A 19415-nucleotide genomic window follows, 5' to 3' on the forward strand; every position below is an offset into this window, starting at 1 on the left:
AGGAGAAGGTTGGTTCAAGAAAGAGAAAAATGTTATGCAAAGATTCAGGAATGCATGAGAAACCACAGTTCAGAAACTCAAAATGACTCATAGAACAGAACACTGTGGAATCCTAACAAACCACCCAAACTAAATTTGAATTGTTTAAACACCACTTTGTTCAGAACCACATATTTCCTAGATAAAATCTTAGATAAACAGATTTATATGCCTCAGAGGCTTACTGAGTAGGTGAAAAACTAGTGTACAAATGTTTAACTTAGTTTGAAGTTGGCCAACTTCTATCCTTTTTTTTTTTTTTTTTTTTTTTAAACTAATTTATGCCTTAAGCTCAACCCTAAAATCTTGAAAATTTACTTTCTGGATTTTTTCCTTTTTGAGAAACTGAGACTCAACCAAAGCAATGCTTTTCCACATTCAATGAGTTTCCTAACTCACCTTGATTTTAGCAATAGTTTCATTTATGTGATGACTTCTGATGTAGGAAGTGAGTGAGCAGGAGTGTAGTGAAAAATAACATTGAAGAAGGAAGGGTGACTCAGTTCTCCCACCTCTGCCTCTGCCACCGCTCGTGGTCATCTCACCATGGCCCTTTTGCAGGAACTTCCAGGGGGTGAGGCCATGGCTGGGGCCTGGGGGCTGGTGGTGGCCACCGGTGAGCTCCTCAAGAACCTCATGCAGGCTGTCTCTTTTCTCCTTCCCACATTGATCTGATTGATCTGGATACTATTGATTTCAGCAACCTCAAAAGTAGTTTTTATTTCAAAAGGAGCATGTTGGAAGATCAGGTTGTACTTCAGTTTTACCCAAAAAGCTAAAATTACAGCCTATCATGAGAGCATCATGAGCCCTGACTATAATGTGGAACTTTTTTCAACAATTTATATAAGATATGAATGTTTTAGATAACAGAGCTGCTCCAAACCACATAAATAGAATGTGTCTGACAGTTGATGCAACTCATATTGAGAGTGGAACTGCTGGTTATCTTAGACAAGTAACTATTATCAAAAAAAGGTGTAACTGAGTTATGAATGTCATCCTAAGCCAACATAGAGAACTTTCCCTGGCTTTATAATTCACAGCACACCGTCAGAACCTATTCATTGCATCATGAGGGCAAAGTACTTCTTCAACCAGCTGTTTGGAGAAAAGGATGCAGATTAATAAGTATCTCCTGACAGAGCTGATCCTGAAGCTTCATGGAAACCAACAGAAGCTGAAGCCAGAGCCAGAACATCTAATGAAGTATCTGTTGACTATGGACAAACTGTCGAGAAAAAGGAAACTTCAGTTCCATTGGACTGTGCAGAAGTACAGAGTCAAGGTGAAGAAACCAATTTATTAGATCAACAAAATGAACAAAATGAGGTCTGAAAGACCAGCAGTTTCTGCATGTCTATGCAGCTATGCAAGTCTGTTTTCCAAAAACATAAAACCTCTCAGAGTTCATTTAGAAGACCAAGGGGGTAGAGCTGAGCACATATGGGACAAGGGTGATTCACCTGCAATGGATTTTGTCACCTCTGCTGCAAACCTCAGGATGCATATTTTCAGTATGAACCTGAAAAGCCAATTTAATATAAAATCATTGGCAGGGAACATCATACCTATTATCACTACCACTAATGCAGTGATTGCTGCATTGATAGTATTGGAAAGATTAAAGATTCAATTGGGAAAAATATCAAGCAATGTAGGATAATGTTTTTTTTAATAAGCTACCAAATCCAAGAGAGAAGAGTCTTGTACCTTGTGCACTATATCCTCCCAAATTGAATTGCTATGCAATTACTCTGCCAGCAAGCCAGGGTTGACCATCAGCCTGAATGTCCATTAAGTGACTATTCTAACATTACGAGGTAAAACAGTAAAAGAAAATTTTTCTGTGGTAGAACCAGATGACCAGATTGAATATGGGGAAGGAACAATCCTCATTGCTTCTGAAGAGGAAGAGACATTAGCTAATAATCACAAGAAGTTATCAGAATTTGGAGTTAGAAATGGCAGTCAGCTTCAAGCCAATGACTTCCTTCAGGATTGTACTTTATCTATCAACATTCTGCACAGTGAAGATCTAAGAAGGGATGTTGAAATTGAAGTGGTTGGTGATGCCCCAGAGAAAGTGGGACCTAAACCAGCTGAAGACACTACCAAAGGCCTAACCAATGGCAGTGACGATGGAGCCCAGCCTTTGATTTCTACAGAGCAAGACTAAGATGACATATTCATAGTTGATTCAGATGAAGAAGGCCCTTCCAATAATGCTGGCATCGATTAAGAAGAAAGAAATCACAAGGGGAAACTAGAGGAGGAGGGAAATTCTACTGTGAATGAGTTACTCATAACACCAGCAGAAGGGCTTGATGAAATCAAAGCATGAGACTGAACAGAAACAGGCCTCTAAATAGAACCATCCTCCTTACAGCATTAAACCATCTGGGCACACCAAGATGATTTGTTATATCCTTTGTTCCAAAGGGGGGGAAAATTCACACCAACAACTTGGAATCAACTCTGTTTCCTTTGAAAGCATCCATTCATTGTTAGGACTATTAGAAACAATTGCAGTATGCCTCATTGAAAGTAGGAACATAGTTTAACAAAACTCTTTGAATAAAATGTGTGCATAAACAATTATGAGAGAAAAACACACAAAAGGCATGTTGCCTTTTAAATATCTTTGAGCTGTGGTGTTGTAGAAGAGTATGGAATATGCCATGGACTGCCAGGAGAACAAACAGTTCCTCCTAGAGAGGGTGAAACCAGGCTGCTCCTTGTAAGGCAAGCATTCTGAGGCTTTGTTTGACATACTTTGAACATGTTGTAAGGAGGGACCAGTCATTGAAGAGGGCCATCATGCTTGGGAGGGTGGAGGGACAGAGAAAGAGAAAGAGAGGAAGACCATCAATGAGATAGATTGATTCAGAGACTGGGATAATGAGGGTAGGTGTGTCAGAAACAGTAAAGTTGGCACAGGATAGAATAAATTTCAGGGCTATTGTACATAGGGTTGCTATGAGTCGCAAGCAACTTGACAGCACATAACAACAACAACAACAACAACCCTTAGATATCATTTAATAGTTTAATTATATTGTGATTTAGTAAAGTTGATATCTAATTATAAATATTATGTCTTTATGTTTAGTTAGAAGAATTCTTTTTAGCCTATATCTAACCATTTTCCTACTATAACTGAAACAGATTCAAAGAAGTATCAAGTGCTATGCACTGAAACTTGTTTTTAAGTGTTAAGTGACACTATATATATTACTGTAAAACATTGTTAATCTACTCAAAGTGTCTGTTTGGATTACCTGGTATATCTGTGTAAGAAGCCAATTTTTTGTGTATTGTTACAGTTTCAGGTAATTTGTATTTGATGTTTTGTAAAACTCAAATACAACTATTCTATACTTGAACCAAATAAATGCCATCTGCTTACTTGTTAAAAAAAGAAATAAATAAAGAGCAATGAGAAACATAGAGATAATTTAAAAATTTTACTATTTATGTCAAATGAGATCCAGGGCGTTCTTGAAAAGAGAAGTGACATGACTTCATTTAAAAAGGTCTCACTTGAGCTGAAGTTGAGAATAGAATAAAAGAAGATAACCATGGGAAACAGTTGGCCAATTATGAAGCCTCTGAAATAATCAAGACAGGGGGTTATGAAGGTTAAAACAACTTGATATTAGTGTATACAGTAAAAGTAAAATAAGATTCTGGATATATTTCATAAATAGACCGAATATACTGCTAATGTGTTGAATATAGAGATAAGAAGTGAAAGAGGGCAACAAAGATAATTCCAATTTTTTCCTCTCTCTCAGAGCAAACATAAGAATGAAGTTGACAGTTCCTCATAGGAGAAAATGTGTGGTATAGCATGGTGGAGGAATTAGAATAGTTTAAAACTGAGTACGTTACATTTTGAGATGTCTTTTACGTTCAAGTGCATATTGGAATTCAGGCAAGAGGTCTAGACTAAGGATATAAATCTGGGCACCTTTGTCATAAAGATGCTATTAAGGGCTATTAAATCAAGTGAGATCACCAAGAGAATGAGTACAGATAGAACAGGATGGGCCCAATAAATGTTCTGGGAAACCCCCCATTTTAGATGTGAAAGGTAAGGGAAGCAAGAGTCCCAGCAAAAAGACAGAAATTCAGAAAGAGGATATAATGTATTAGAAATCAAATCAAGGCAATGTATTCTATACCAAGAAGTAATTATTTTAATGTGCTTCTAATATATCTAATAATTTGGGCATTGTGAATCACACAGCCTATTTTGCAATGTGAAGAACATTTCTTATATCATCAAAAACAATTTTAAAGGATTGGGAGCAGGGTAAAAGCTGAGTTTGAGTAGGTTTAAGTGAAAAATTGAAACAAATGCATCTTTTATATTTGATTTTGATAATCTAGTGCTTAGCACTGAAACAGTCCCATTTGATCTAGTTAATATGTGTTTGTTAAGTAAATTATTAAAACTAATTTACAAATTTATAATACAGAAGCTCAAAACCATCATGAAATTCATTTAGCAATATACCTTCAGAAGTCTTCTTTTTTGCTTCTCATTAATCACTCAAAATGTTAGTCATGATAAGTTTTTAAACAGTTTTTTTATTTTACATTTGTTTATATGCAAAATTTATGTACGTTGTATTTCCTTCATATGCATTATATTTCACACATTCCTTCATTTACATTGTGTTTCTTAAGATTATTTCCATATATTGCATTTTATAAAACCAATTACTATTGACTCATGCCCACCATCACTCCATTTTTTCTGATTCCTACTGGGTCTTCCCTAATTCCTTCGCCTCCTCCCTCTGACCACCAAACTCTGCAACACCATGATTCCCCTCTCCCTCCTCGTTCCTTAGCCCTCTCCCTTTGTACTTCTCTACACTTTAACCAACAGATTCATGCACTAACCAGCAGCCTGTCAACAATGACATCTAAGCACATGTCTCAAAATTTTACCTTTCACAAAAACTAACAACTTCTTCAAAGATCCGTTTATACTCTTTGATTTTATATCTTAATAAATTTCCTCAGGACCCAGGAAATAACATTAAATAGTTTCAAGTAAGAGGTTGTTGTTGCTGTTGTTATGTGCCATCGAGTCGCCTGTGACTCATAGCGACCCTATGTACAACAGCCCTAAACTCCGCTCTGTCCTGTGCCAATCGCACTCTCTCTGACACTCCCATCCCAATTATCCCAGTCACTGAATCAATCCACCTCATAGAGGGCCTTCCTCTCCTGCGCCATCCCTCCACCCTCCCAAGCATGATGTCCCTCTCCAAGGACCGGTCTCTCCTCACTACATGTCCAAAGTAAGTTAGACGGAGCCTCAGAATCCTTGCCTCCAATGAGCCACCCGGTTTAACCCTCTCCAGGACAAATCTATTTGTTTTCCTAGCAGTCCTAGTATTCTCAATACTCTTCTCCAGCACCACAGCTCAAAGGCATCAGTTCTCCTATCCTCCTTGGTCATTGTCCAACTCTCTGATGAATAACAGGTGATTGCGAAGACCATGGGGTTTTGATAAATCGAATTTGCTGGTAAGTGTACTGATAGACCAATTTAGATCAATACACAATGACATTGTTTTAGAGATAGGATTTTCAAAAGAATGAAAATGTTTACTAATAGAATGAGATTTTGCTTTGTTGTTGCTTTTCTGTAACCCAGTTGATTAAAATCACACTTTATGTCGCAGCCATTGCTTATTTAGGATGTCTGAATACCAATATGAATAATGAAGTTTTGGTTAATACAGTTTTGGGTTGGAAATATTACCTGTACTATGATTTTGCTCCTTTCATTTACAGATGAAAATTCACTATTAAGATATCATTGAAAATTGAGGAATTATATTTGTGGCAGGAATGGACTATATATTGTTGTTGTTGTTAATTGCTGTCGAGTTGAGTATGACTTATATCAACCCTATGAACAAAAGACCTGAAGCCTTTCTATAACTTTTGTCATTTCTCAAAGTTCATCAAGTTTCCAGAGACATGTCACTCTGGCTTACATATATTATTCATTAATTTTCAAATGTGTTCATTCACCCAATGTGTTTTTGTTGATATTTCTTTTGGACTGTGTCTTTTGTTAGCTATTGGCAATACAAAGGTAAACCAAACAGTCACAGCTCCTTCCCCTCAGAGCTTATATTCAACTAGGGAATAAACAATAACAAAACTTGTTTTATACATATAATATATATATAAAATGAAATCTGATCAAGGATCTCCAGGAGCCAGAGTCTGCATAACAGTGGACTTTGTTCAAAGGCGCTCTGGTGCCATAGTCTGTAAAGAATTATTCTGCTAAGACCAAACCTCTCTGGTGATTCTGATCTACTATATGCTTCAAAAGAGAAAGATGAAAAATCTCTTCTTGTGAAATGTACAGCCTTGGAAACCTCATGGCAGGTCACATATAAACTGGTTCTGACTAACTAACATTAATGTGGAATTTTTCCAACAATTTATATATGTTTTGAATGTTTTAGATAACAGAGCTGCCTGAATCCATGTAAATAGAATGTGTCTGGCAGCTGATGTACCTCTTATTGAGAGTGGAACTGCTGGTTAGCTTGGATAAGTAACTATTATAAAAAAAACTGTTTAAGAAAGACATCATCAGGCTATAGCAACAATCTTACTTATTTTTTAAAAATGTATTTTGAGAAGTTTTATATATATAGAGATACTGTTCTGACAGTATTCAGATTCTCATATATTTACTGCCCCATCATTTGTTCATACTATTGTTGTTGTTGTTATTATTGTTAGGTGTCATTGAGTAGACTGTGACTCATATTGACCCTATGAAGAACAGATCTGTGCTCTGCTCTATCCTGTTTTATACTCATCATCTTTAACACACTTGAGCCCATTGATATAGTCACTGTGTCAACTCTCTTGTTGAGGGTCTTCGTCTACTTCACTGACCCTTCACCTTTCCATGCTGTATGTCGTTTTCCAGGAACTGGATTCTCCTAACAACATACCCAAACTTGTATTCCTATAGTTTATTTGTCAGAATTGGTAAGCAAATCTTATACATAATTATTAAAGAAAGTCCATTCTAAGGCTCACTCACTGTTACAAGATCTATTGCATTTGAGAAAGTTATGTGATATATCCACTATTTAGTATCATGATGGATAGCTTCACTGTCATTTAAATGTTGTCCTTTGTTCCAACTGTTCACCTCTCTGCTCTTGTCTCCAAATTCCTGGCAATGAGAAGGTCCACAAAAATCATACAATTGGATTAAAATCATGTGGAGCCTTTTCAGATGGGCTTTCTTTGCCTACCAATGACTTTTAAGGTTTCTCCATGTCTTTTTGTAGCTTGATAGCTCATATTTTTTTCCTTGCTAAATCATACTTCATTGTATGGATGTACCACTCTTGGTCTATTCATTCTTAGTTTAAATAAATCTTATTTGTTTCTAATTTATAATAATTATAATTAAATGAAGACACTACAAAGATTCATGTGAAGATTTTCATATGAACATGATTTCAACTTCTTGTCATTGTCAAAATGAAAATAAAAGGTGATATTTAGGTGGCTGAAATTTTTTTTAAAAAATAGACATTTTCTTTTTATAAAAATATAAAAGGGAGTTCTAGGTCTTTTGCTGAGGGAGTTAAAGCCTAAAGTAGAATAAAGGCAATCAGGATATTTTATGTCAAGCATCTCTGCTGCGCTAAAGAATTAGAACATTACTTTAAAAAGTCATGTAAAGGCAAATTGTGGTTAATCTAAACTGGCTGTGATTTCTAATAAGATTATCAATACATTGTTAAGAATGCCCAGTTGAAAATTACTTTGAAAGTCAATCTCACAAGATGATAGCCAGTTACAGATCAAGATAAAATCAGAAAAATAGGTTGGCAAAATACAGCTAGAGATGTACAACCAGGAAAGAATAATATCAATGAATGGAACCTTTGAAAGATTAAGTTCTGGTGAGTATCAAAAACTTTTTCTTATAGAGTTAAAAGAAAACCAACTGGCTAAGGAAAAACAAAACAAAACAAAAACATTTGGTAATGACATCTCAGACAAGGGTATCATAATAAAAATTTACAGAATAGCACTGGGCATCCACAAGAAAAAGTCTGATAACCAATTACAAAATGGACAAAATGTATGGAAAGACCTTACGCAAAAGAGGACATTCAGATGGCCAATAGACACATGAAGAAATGCTCAAAATCATTGGCAATAAAGTATATGCAAATCAAAACTACCATCTCATTCAGTAGTTGTGGCAAATATTAACAGGAAAGCAAGCAATGAATGTTGGAGAGAATGTGTAGAGATTGGAACTCTCATACACTGTTGGTGGGATTGTAAAATGGTACAACCACACTGGAATGTAGTTTTGTAGGTCCTTAAAATGCTGAATATAGCAAAGAGTTGGAAATAACCTAAGTTCCTATCAACAAATGAATGGATAGAGAAGCTATGATATATTCATACAGTGGAATACTATGCTGCATTGAAAAGCAAGGAACTCATGAAATATTCAAAATAGATGACCCTGGAGGACATTATGCTGAGTGAAATATCTCAGACACAAAAGGAGAAATATTGCATAGTTTCACTGTTGTACAACTGGACTGATATAGGGGCTGGGTGGGGAGACTGAGAAAGATGTGATAAATTATATATATTGCATTGAAACAGATGAGAGAGAACTGTTTAAAAGGGATATATGATTAGGTATTGTCATGACAGGAGTCCAGAACAAAGGCTGCAAAGTGGAGTGGACTTGGGGGAAGGGATTGTATAACAATGAAAGAATTTTTCTTTTACTTTTCAAAGAGAAGAATGAACTGGAGGGCAGGGTGGGCAGGGAGAAAAGTGTAGCAATGAATAAATTGAAAACCAAAATCTCTAAATTTTCATTAAAATAAATAATAATAATAAATGTTTAAAAGCTGAATATACAGATTCTATATAACCCAGCTATACCACTGCTAGGAATGTATCCCAAGGAAAGAGATACAAATAGAGATTTATTTACCAAAATCTATAGCTGCACTATTCATAATAGCCAGAAACAACTCAAATGTCCATAAAAAAAAGAATGGATTAAGAAACATGGTACATTCACATGATAGAATCCTATGCAGCACTCAGGAACAAGGAGGTTGAAAAATATAATGTGGGAGAGCCTAGAGAGCATATGGTGAGTGAACTAACTTAGGCACATAATAACAAATACTATGACCATTACCATAAGAAAAGACGGATAGCCAGTGAGATGTTTCTGGATAGACAAAGAGAGAAGTACTAGGGAGGGCTGAGAGTAATTGGGGGAGGGAGGGAGAAGAATCACAAAGTCAAAAAGTTTAGTGGGTGGAGGGAGGGAGTGGGGGGAAATGTACATTAATGAAACATAAAAAAAAATAATTAGACTTTAGCCGTAAGCTTAGGATATTGTATGCCTTGGTCAATAATCTGTAGGGGTTCCAAAGAACTTAGCTTAACATTTAAACCATTTCAGAGACAAGTCCATCTCAATTTCAGTACAATTATAACACAACCTTGCTTGCTGAATGTGGGGAGGACTTGAAGCACTTTCTGCAGATCAAACATTCCAGCTTTCAGCATGGATTGCATCTCAAAGTCAAGGAAAAACATGATAAATGAAGACAATATTGAGACTACCAATGACTTCTCTTACTTGGATCTACAATCAGTATACTTGGTACTTGTACTCAGGATATCAGAAGAATGTATTGCACTAGGGAACCTGGAGTCTGGGACCTCTCCAAATTTTTGAGGAACAATGATGAAAGTTCAAGGACTAATGTTTGCCTGATTTGGGCCATGAGTCTTTTCAATCTCTTGCTATGCATCTGAGAACTGGACAATGATTAAGAATGACAGAAGAATAATTGATGCCTTTGAAATGTGGTATCAGAAAACAGTACTGGATACCCCATGGACTACCAAAAGAACAAACAGACATGTCTTGAAGGAGGTGCAGTCAACGTGTTCCTTGGTTGCAAAGATAATGCAGCTTCAACACACATACCTTGGGTATGTTACTAGGAGAAACTATTCCTTGGAAAGGGATATCATGCTTGGGAAGGTGAAAGGATGACTAAGGAGAAGAAGACTTTTTACTAGGTGGGTTGACACAGTCATTACAGCAATGAGCCTGAGTGTGTCAGAGATTGTCAGGATGGCACAGGAGAGGACAGAGTTCAGGTCTGTTGTTCATAGAGGAGCTACGAGTCACACTCAATGGGAACTGACAACAAAAACCTCCTATATCCTTCGTTTTTTTCTGTTATAGTAACTTGTGTATTGCTGTGATGGCAGAAGCTATAAGGGTAGTATTCAAATAATAGTAGATCATCCATGATAAATGTGTTTCAGTGAAGTGTCTAGGCTAAGACAAACTAAAAAGGACTTGGTCTACATCTGAAAAATAATTGGCCTGTAAAAATCTTATGAGTATTAACAAGACATTATCTGATTTAATGACAAAGGATGAGTCTCTATCATATAAAAATATGGAAGACATCAAAATATGACTAAGGCCATATTTTGAGCTCAAAGTAGATTCAACTTTAATGAGATCACTGATGTGAAGCTTTTGGGATTTTCATTTCTTCAGGTGGAATGAATGAGAAGAAATGGCTTATTATCATATGAAGAGAAATTCAAATAAATCCAGGATTGAGAAAAATTAATAATCTTCAATATATAAAAGCCACAATTCTGTTTGATGAAAATTATGAATATTTTAAATACTCATCAATATAGATCAAAGGCTGCAACTTTCATTATGAGTCATACCCCAATATAAAAAAGAAGCAAAATCTCTGCAACTTAAACAAAAAGCAAGAATAGATTATAGGGTTAATGAAGAATCATAAATATACTATGGAAGAACAAAGAACAAATAAATTTGGTTTTGATGAAACACAACCCTAACACTAGTTAGGAGAAGGAATAGCCAATTTTTCTATAATTTATTTAGAACATGTTATCAGGAGAGGTGACTCTCTGTAGAAGAATATCATGCTTGGTAACACAGAGTATCAGCAAAAAAGAGTAAGGTCCAAAGGATATATTCAAAGAAAATTACAAAACATTACTACAAGAAACAAAAAGAGAACAGGAGAAGTGGAAGAATATCCCTTGCTCATGGATAGGAAGATTCAACATTGTGAAAATGGAAATACTACCAAAGACAAATTACATGTTCAATGCAATATCAATACAAATACCAATCCCATTCTTCAACGAGATGGAAAAGGCAATCTCAATCTCCAGCTTCATTTGGAATGGCAAGAAGCCCCAAATTAGCAAAGCACTCCTTAAAAATAGAAAAAAAGTAGGAGGCATCTCACTCCCTGATTTAAAATCCTACTACACTGCTGTGGTAGTTAAGACAGCATGGTACTGGTACAATGACACACACATAGATCAATGGAATAGAATTGAGAACCCAGAAATCAGCCCATCTATTAATGGTCAACTGATTTTTTACAAGGAGATGAAATCAGTTAGAAGGGGAAACGATAGCCTTTTTTTAACAAACGGTGTTGGCAGAATTAGAAAACCATCTGCAGAAAAATTAAACAAGATCCATACCTCACTCCATATACAAAAACCAACTCAAGGTGGATCATGACCTAGTTCTAAAACCTAGGACTATAAACTTCATTAAAGAAAAGCTTGGAAGAAATTTTGTAGTCCTAATCCACAACATAAACAGTCTTCCAAGTATCCTGAAAAATCTACAGCCAGGAGAAGATAAAATAGATGAATGGGACCTTCTAAGAATCAAATCCCTAGCTCATCCAAAAACTTCTCCAACAGGTTAAAAAGGGAAGCCACAGACTGGAAAAAAAGTGTTTGATAATGACATGTCAGATAAGGGCCTTATATCTAGAGTTTATAAAATACATGAGCACCACAACAAGATAAAGGTACATAATCCTATCGAAAAATGGGCACAGGATATGAACAGACACTTCACCAAAGAAGACATTCAGATGGCCAACAAGCACATGAGGAAATGTTCAAAATCCCTAGCTTTAAGAGAGATGCAAATCAAAACAACTATGAGATATCATTAACAGAACAGCAAGCAACAAGTGCTGGCAAGATTGTGGAGAAACTGGAACCCTTATTCACTGTTAGTAGGAGTTAAATTGGTGCAACCACTGTGGAAAGTGGTGTGGCACTTTCTCAAAAAGTTGCAAATAGAGATACCATTTGACCCAGCAATTCCAATACTGGGAATATACCCCAAAGAGACCATTACCGACATCCAAGCAGATAGATGCACACCCATGTTTCTTGCGGCTTTGTTCACAAAGGCAAGGAGTTGGAAATAACCTAAGTGCCCATCAACAAACGAATGGCTAGAGAAGCTGTGGTATATTCACACAATGGAATACTATGCTGCATTAAAAAACAAGGAACTCATGCAATATTATTCAAAATGGTGACCCTGGAGGACATTATGCTGAGTGAAATATCTCAGTCACAAAAGGACAAATACTGTATGGTGCCACTGATGTAGAATGAGGCTGACATCAAGGTGAGGGTAAGACTGAGAAACACTGGATAAATTATGTATACTGCATTGAAGCCAATGAGGGAGAGAATAGTTTAAAATTAATATATTTTAGGGCATTATGATTATCATAAGTGTTTGGAATCATGTATGTTTATTATATCATCATATATTTTAATATATAAATATTATATTTACATATACATAATGTCTAATCATACTTCTCAGATGGTTCCTCCCCTCAAAACTTTGAATATGTCCTTAACAGAACATCTGATTTCTTGACTGCTGCTGACAAGGATATTGATCATGTATTCAAATAAAATGAAATTCTTTAAAGTGCAAATTTTTTCTCCAACTATCAAAATGTTGATTATTGGTCCATTTGTAAGTATGGTCGCTCTCTTAATGTTGATATGTAATCTGTATTAAAGGCTTTAGTCTTTGATCTTCTTCAGGACATACTTTTTAAGTGTTTTTCATTTTAGTCAAATAAGGTTGCATTATCTGTGTTGTTAAAGTGTCTTCCTCCAATCTTGATGCAACATTTTCTTCATATAATCTAGCTTCTCCGATTTGCTCACTGTACAGAATGAATGCATATAGAGAAAGGATACATCCATAAAGAATACCTTTCTTTATTTTAAAACGTATAGTATTTCCATTGTCTGCTTCTTGATCTATGTGTGGATTTCCCACGAACACAAGACAGTGTTCTGAGATTCTTATCTTCTCAAAGTTATCCGTAATCTATTAAGATTCACATAGCTAAATGTCTTTGCATAGTAAACAAAACACAAGCAGACATCTTTATTGTATTCTCTAAGTTATGTTGAGATTGATCTGGTATCATTATGTTTACTCTCATTCCATACCGTCTTCTAAATCTAGCTTTAATTTTTGGCAGTTCTCTATCAACATATTGTTCTATTATGCCAAGAATTACAAATTGTAAAGTAATTGTTTTGGATTCAACATCAAAAAAGGAGATTTCAAAATATATCCTGAAGTACAGTGCTTTTAATGATTGGATACTATCCATAGGCAAAAAAGGAAGATCTGCTAATATACCTATCTGCTAATAGTATATAGTATATACTACTATTGTTGTTATTGTTATGTGCCATCAAGTCGCTTGTGACTCATAGCGAGCCTATGTACAAGAGCCCTAAATACCATTCTATCCTGTGCCAACCTAGCCATCCCAAACACACTCATTGCCACCACTCCAGTCATAGAATCGATCTGTCTCATCAAAGTTCTTCCTCTACTGAGCCTCCCCTCCACTCTGCCAAACACGATGTCCCTCTTCAAGGATCAGTCCCTCCTTGCAACATGCCCAAAGTATGTCGAATGAAGCTTCAAAAATCTTGACTCCAAGGAGCATTCTGGCTTCACCTTCTCCAGGACAACCCTGTTTGTTCTCCTAGCAGTCCATGGTATATTCAACACTCTTCTCCAGCACCACAGCTCAAAGGCATCAATTCTCTTCCTATCATCCCTATTAACTGTCCAACTCTCTGATGCATAGCACGTAATTGCAAATACTACAGCCTGGATCAGGTGCACCTTAGTCTCCATCCTGATGTCATTGCTCTTCAGTACTCTTGAGAGGTCCCTGACAGCTGACTTTCCCAATGCAATTTGTCTCCTGATCTCCTGTCTGCTGTTACCAATAGTGTTGATTTGGAGCCAAGCAAACTAAAACTGTTAACTATCTCAATCTCTTCACCATCCATACTGATGCTGCCAATTGGCCCAATGGTGAGAATCTTTGTTTTCTTGATGCTGAGTGTCAATCCATATTGAAGGCTTCAGTCCTTGACCTTATGCAGCAAGTGCTTCAGATCCTCAGTTTCAGCAAGCAGGGTTGTGTCATCTGCATAACTCAGGTTGTTGATGACTCTTCCACCAATCCTGATGCCACATTCCTCTTCGTACAGCCCAGCGTCTCAAATGATCTGTTCTGTATACAGATTGAAAAGGTATGGAGACAGAATACATCCCTGACTGACCCTCCTCTTGATTTGTTATGACTATATTAGCTAATACATCAACTCAACCACTAAAACAAAATATAACAAAATTGAGCATTCGTGTTGACTTTTACAATCTGAAATAAATGAACAATGTAATCAAGATGAATGAATAACAATTGGTGACTATAATGAACTCGTTAGAAATTTAAACTATTAGCTTCCAAGACAGATCAGAACCTGAAAAAGCTGAAGAACAAGCAACATGTTTTGAGTTACCCATTCTTACTGATACACAATATTTTTTTCAATTTTTATTGTAATTTGAGTGAAAGTTTACATATCAAATTGCTGTTCCAGTCATCAATTCACATACTTCCTGTTTTATGACATTGGTTAAAATCCCTACATTGTAGCAGCCTGCTTCTCGGTTCTACCCTGTTTTGCCTGATTCAATCTATTCTTTCCTGTCTCTGGTAACAGCCTACTTCCCAGTTCTAGCCTATGTTACCCTTTTCAGTCTAGTCATCTTTCCTGTCTCTAATGTTGTAGAAGAGTATTGAACATGCCATGAATTTCCAAAAGAACAAACAGATAAGCTTGGAGAAGGTGCAGCCAGAGTGCTTCCTGGAGGTAAAGATGGTAAAGCTTCATCTCAAATACTTTAGGCATGTTACTAGGAAAAGAGGGACATGCTTGGAAAGGTGGAAGGTCAGCAAAATAGAACAGAGCAGAGCTCAGAGTGAAAACCACCAGCCACGAGGCTCCTGGCAAGGACCACTGCAGTGGCAGAGGGCACCCCAGCCCCAGCCATGCCTGCCCTGTGGCTGGGCTGCTGCCTCTGCTTCTTGCTGTTCCTTCCTGCTGCCTGGACCACCTCCAGGAGGGAAGTCTGTGACTGCAATGGGAAGTCCAGGCAATGCATCTTTGAGAAGGAACTTCACAGACAGGAAACGGATTCCTCTGCCTCAACTGCAATCACAACACAGATGACATTTATTGTGAGATGTGCAAGGAAGGCTTCTACTGGCAGAGAGAATGAGATCGCTGCTTGCCTTATAATTGTAACTCCAAAGGTTCTCTAAGTTCCCGATGTGACAACTCTGGGCAGTGCAGCTGTAAGCCAGGTGTGACGGGAAGCAGATGTGACCGAGCCTGACAGGCCTCCACAAACTCACTGAGACAAGGGTGCACCCAAGACCAGAGACTCTTAGACTCCAAGTGTGACTGTAACCCAGCTGGCAATGCTGGACCCTGTGACATCGGCCATTGTGTCTGCAAAACGGCTGTCACGGGAGAACACTGTGATAGGTCTGTGTGACCTGTGGCCCTACCCACCATGGCAGGATGAGTCCTTTGTCAGTCAGGAAGAGAATGCATCCTCTAAATAGATCTACAGAAAAAGGATACTTAGTAAATATTGGGAGATCTTTGATGGTGGAGTCTATAGGAAGTTGCCCGGCTGACCCAAATGCATGGTTTCTCTGGCAGTTCAAATCCGTGAGCAGACGTGCAGGACAGAAGTGGGCAATCTCCTCCCATGTGATTTCCAACCTTCTGAAAACTTACTGGCGGGTCACCTGAGTAAGCTCTGATTCAGTGACAAGGCGTTTAAATAAACATTGAAAGCCTTCAAACAAACAAACAAGCAAATAAACAAAAAACAACTTCCAAACAGATGGATTGACACAGTGACTGCCTAAATAGGCTCTAAGGTATGAGAGATTGTGAGGAGGGCACAAAATAGCTCAGAGTTCAGATCTGTTGTTCATAGGATTGCTATGAGTCATACTCAACTCAACAACACCTAACAACAACATCCTTTCCTGAATTATGGATTTTATTTATTGATATATACTGCCTTTTTAAATCTTATATTGTTTATTATTGTTAATATCCTCTTACAGAACTGTATGTTTCTTGGCTTGATACTTAATCCTGAAGGTGAATTCAATTCCAGGTTTGAAAGGTGACTTGAAAGATGACTAAGAGACATACTTACGGACTCTTAGCGGTGTCCAAAAGGTTCTATAACACCAGCAAGTTGGGACATTCATGATTTTGAATTTTGTTCTACAATTTGCCTGACTCTATTGCACAGCTCTAGTGAGCTGTGGTGCTGGAGAAGAGTGTTGAATATACCATGGACTGCTATGAGAACAAACAGGGTTGTCCTGGAGAGGGTGAAGCCAGAATGTTCCCTGGAGTCAAGGATTCTGAATCTTCGTCTGACATACTTTGGGCATGTTGCAAGGAGGGACTGGTCCTTGAAGAGGGACATCATTTTGGGGAGAGTAGGGGGACAGAGCAGGAGAAGAAGACCCTAGATGAGATGGATTGATTCTGTGAGTGGAGTGGTGGGAATGAGTGTGTAGGAGATGGCGAGGTTGGCACAGGATAGAACGGCATTTAGGGCTTTTGTACATAGGGTCGCTATGAGTTACAAGTGACTTAATAGCACATAACAACAACAACAACATTAGGAAAGGCAGACTATTGTGATGCTGAGATGCCAGATAAGCAGGCCCAAGTCTAGGATCTAAAGGGTCGGCCTGACTCCCATGATGTTGATGTTGGCTCAGCAGGCCAAAGGATCCAGGCATGTAAGGTCAGGATGGTTCTCACTATGCTGGCTCAGTAGGCCCAAAGCTCAGGTGAATTGACATAGTGACTGCCACAGTGTCGAGAATTGTGAGAATGGCACAAGATAGTACAGGGTTCAGATCTGTTGTTCACTCAGTCTCTTATGTGTCACACTCAACTTGACAGCACCTAACAACAACAACAACAGGAAGAAAGATTGGCCATCCACTTCTGAAATAATAGGCCTTAGAAAACTTTATGAGCACAGTGAGACAGGTAGGTGTAGCAATGGAGGTAGAGCCCTCAGACTGCATGCAAGACACTAAAAAAACGAAGAATAGCTGCAAATATTTGCTAATAATTGGAATGTGGGACATATGAAGTATGAATGCAGGAAAATTGGACATTTTTAAAAAAGAGAAGCAATGTATAAAGATTGACCTACTTACTAGGCATTCATGAACTGGGATGGGCTAAAATTGGCCACTTTGAATCAGATAGTAAAATGATTTACTATCACAGGAATGAAAAATTGAGGAAGAATGGTGTTGCATTCATAGTTAAAAAGATCATTTCAAGATCTATGCCAAAATACAATACTATTAATGACAGAGTTGGCCTAGTGTCAAGAAGCTGTGCTGCAATCCCGAAGGCACACTTTTCAAATCCCACTGGCTGCTCTGTGGGAAAAGAAGGCCACTGTTCTCCCAGGCAATTAACTGCCTCTGAAAACCCTTCACAGTGTCAGCTATGGGTTGGTTCTGACTCTATAGTACACAACAACTATATCCCCAACCATAGCTAAAGCTAGAGGCGAAGAAACAGAATTTCTATCCACTTTGGCATTATGAACCAAAGGTGTAATAAAGTGCATTAATAATAGTTTGTTAGAGCAAAGTAAAAGTTGAAAACAATGAAGAAGGAATGATATTTGGAAAACACAGACTTGGAGACTGAAATGGATAATTGAATTTTGTGCATATAATGGTTTATTAATTATAATTTTAAAAAATTATATTCATTTTAAGGAAAGTTTACAGAGACTTTGGGTCTCCAGTCATTCGTTGTTGCACTTTTCTCCCTGCCCACCTCCCCCCCCCCAATTAACTCTTCTCCCTGAAAAGAAAAAGAAAAACTCTTTCATTGTTATACAACCCCTCCCCTCAAGTCTACTCCACTATGCAGCCTTCACTTGGGACTCCTGTAATGACATGAATACCCATTCATATATCTCTTTTAAACAGTTCTCTCCTTCATCTGTTTCAAGAAACAAATGGTGACAGTAAACATAGGTGGACTTGTATAGAAATCACATTGTTGTTGTTGTTATGTGTCGTCGAGTCATTTGTGACTCATAGCGACCCTATGCACAACAGCCCTAAACCCTGCTCTATCCTCCGCCAGCCGCACTGCCTCTGACACACCCATCCCGATTACCCCAGTCACTGAATCAATCCATCTCATAGAGTGTCTTCCCTTCCTGCGCTGTCCCTCCACCCTCCCAAGCATGATGTCCCTCTCCAAGGACCCGTCCCTCCTGGCAACATGTCCAAAGTATGTCAGACGAAGCCCCAGAATCCTTGCCTCCAAGGAGTAGCTTGGTTTAATCCTCTCCAAGATGAATCTGTTTGTTTTCCTGGCAGTCCATGGTACATTCAGTACTCTTCTCCAGCACCACAGCTCAAAAGCATCCACTCTCCTGTCCTCCCTAGTCATTGTCCAAATCTCTGATGCATAACAAGTGATTGCAAATATCATGGCCTGTATCAGGTGCACCTTAGTCTCCAGAGACACACTGTTGCTCCTGAGTACTTTAGAGAGGTCCCTAGCAGCAGACTTTCCCATCACAATACGCTTTTTGATTTCCTGACTGCTGGTGCCAAGAGTGTTGACTGTGGAGCCGAGCAAACTGAAGCTGTGAACAATCTCAATCTCTTCGCCATCCATCCTGACGCTGCCAATTGGTCTAGTGGTAAGAATCTTTGTCTTCTTGACATTGAGCCTCAGTCCTTATTGAAGGCTGCAGTCCTTGACCCTTCGCAGCAAGTGCATGAGGTCCTTCTCAGTTTCAGCAAGCAGGGTTGTGTCATCTGCATAACGCAGATTGTTAATAGATCTTCCACCAATCCTGATGCCACAATTCTCCTCATAGAGCCCAGTCTCTCAGATAATCTGCTCTGCATACATATTGAAAAGGTATGGAGACAGGATGCATCCCTGGCGTACACCCTTCCCAATTTTGAACCGTGCAGTGTTAC

The 19415-nt window shown here is 38.0% G+C and overlaps 1 pseudogene; it reads left to right on the forward strand.

Annotated features, from left to right (window-relative positions):
* The first annotated feature begins 585 nt into the window (after nucleotides 1–585).
* On the forward strand, nucleotides 586–2383 carry LOC102862716 (annotated as a pseudogene).
* Nucleotides 2384–19415: the final 17032 nt, after the last annotated feature.

The sequence above is a fragment of the Elephantulus edwardii genome, unplaced genomic scaffold (assembly GCF_000299155.1).
Source record: "Elephantulus edwardii isolate Elephantulus edwardi_28Jun2011 unplaced genomic scaffold, EleEdw1.0 scaffold00124, whole genome shotgun sequence".
Lineage (NCBI taxonomy): Eukaryota > Metazoa > Chordata > Mammalia > Macroscelidea > Macroscelididae > Elephantulus > Elephantulus edwardii.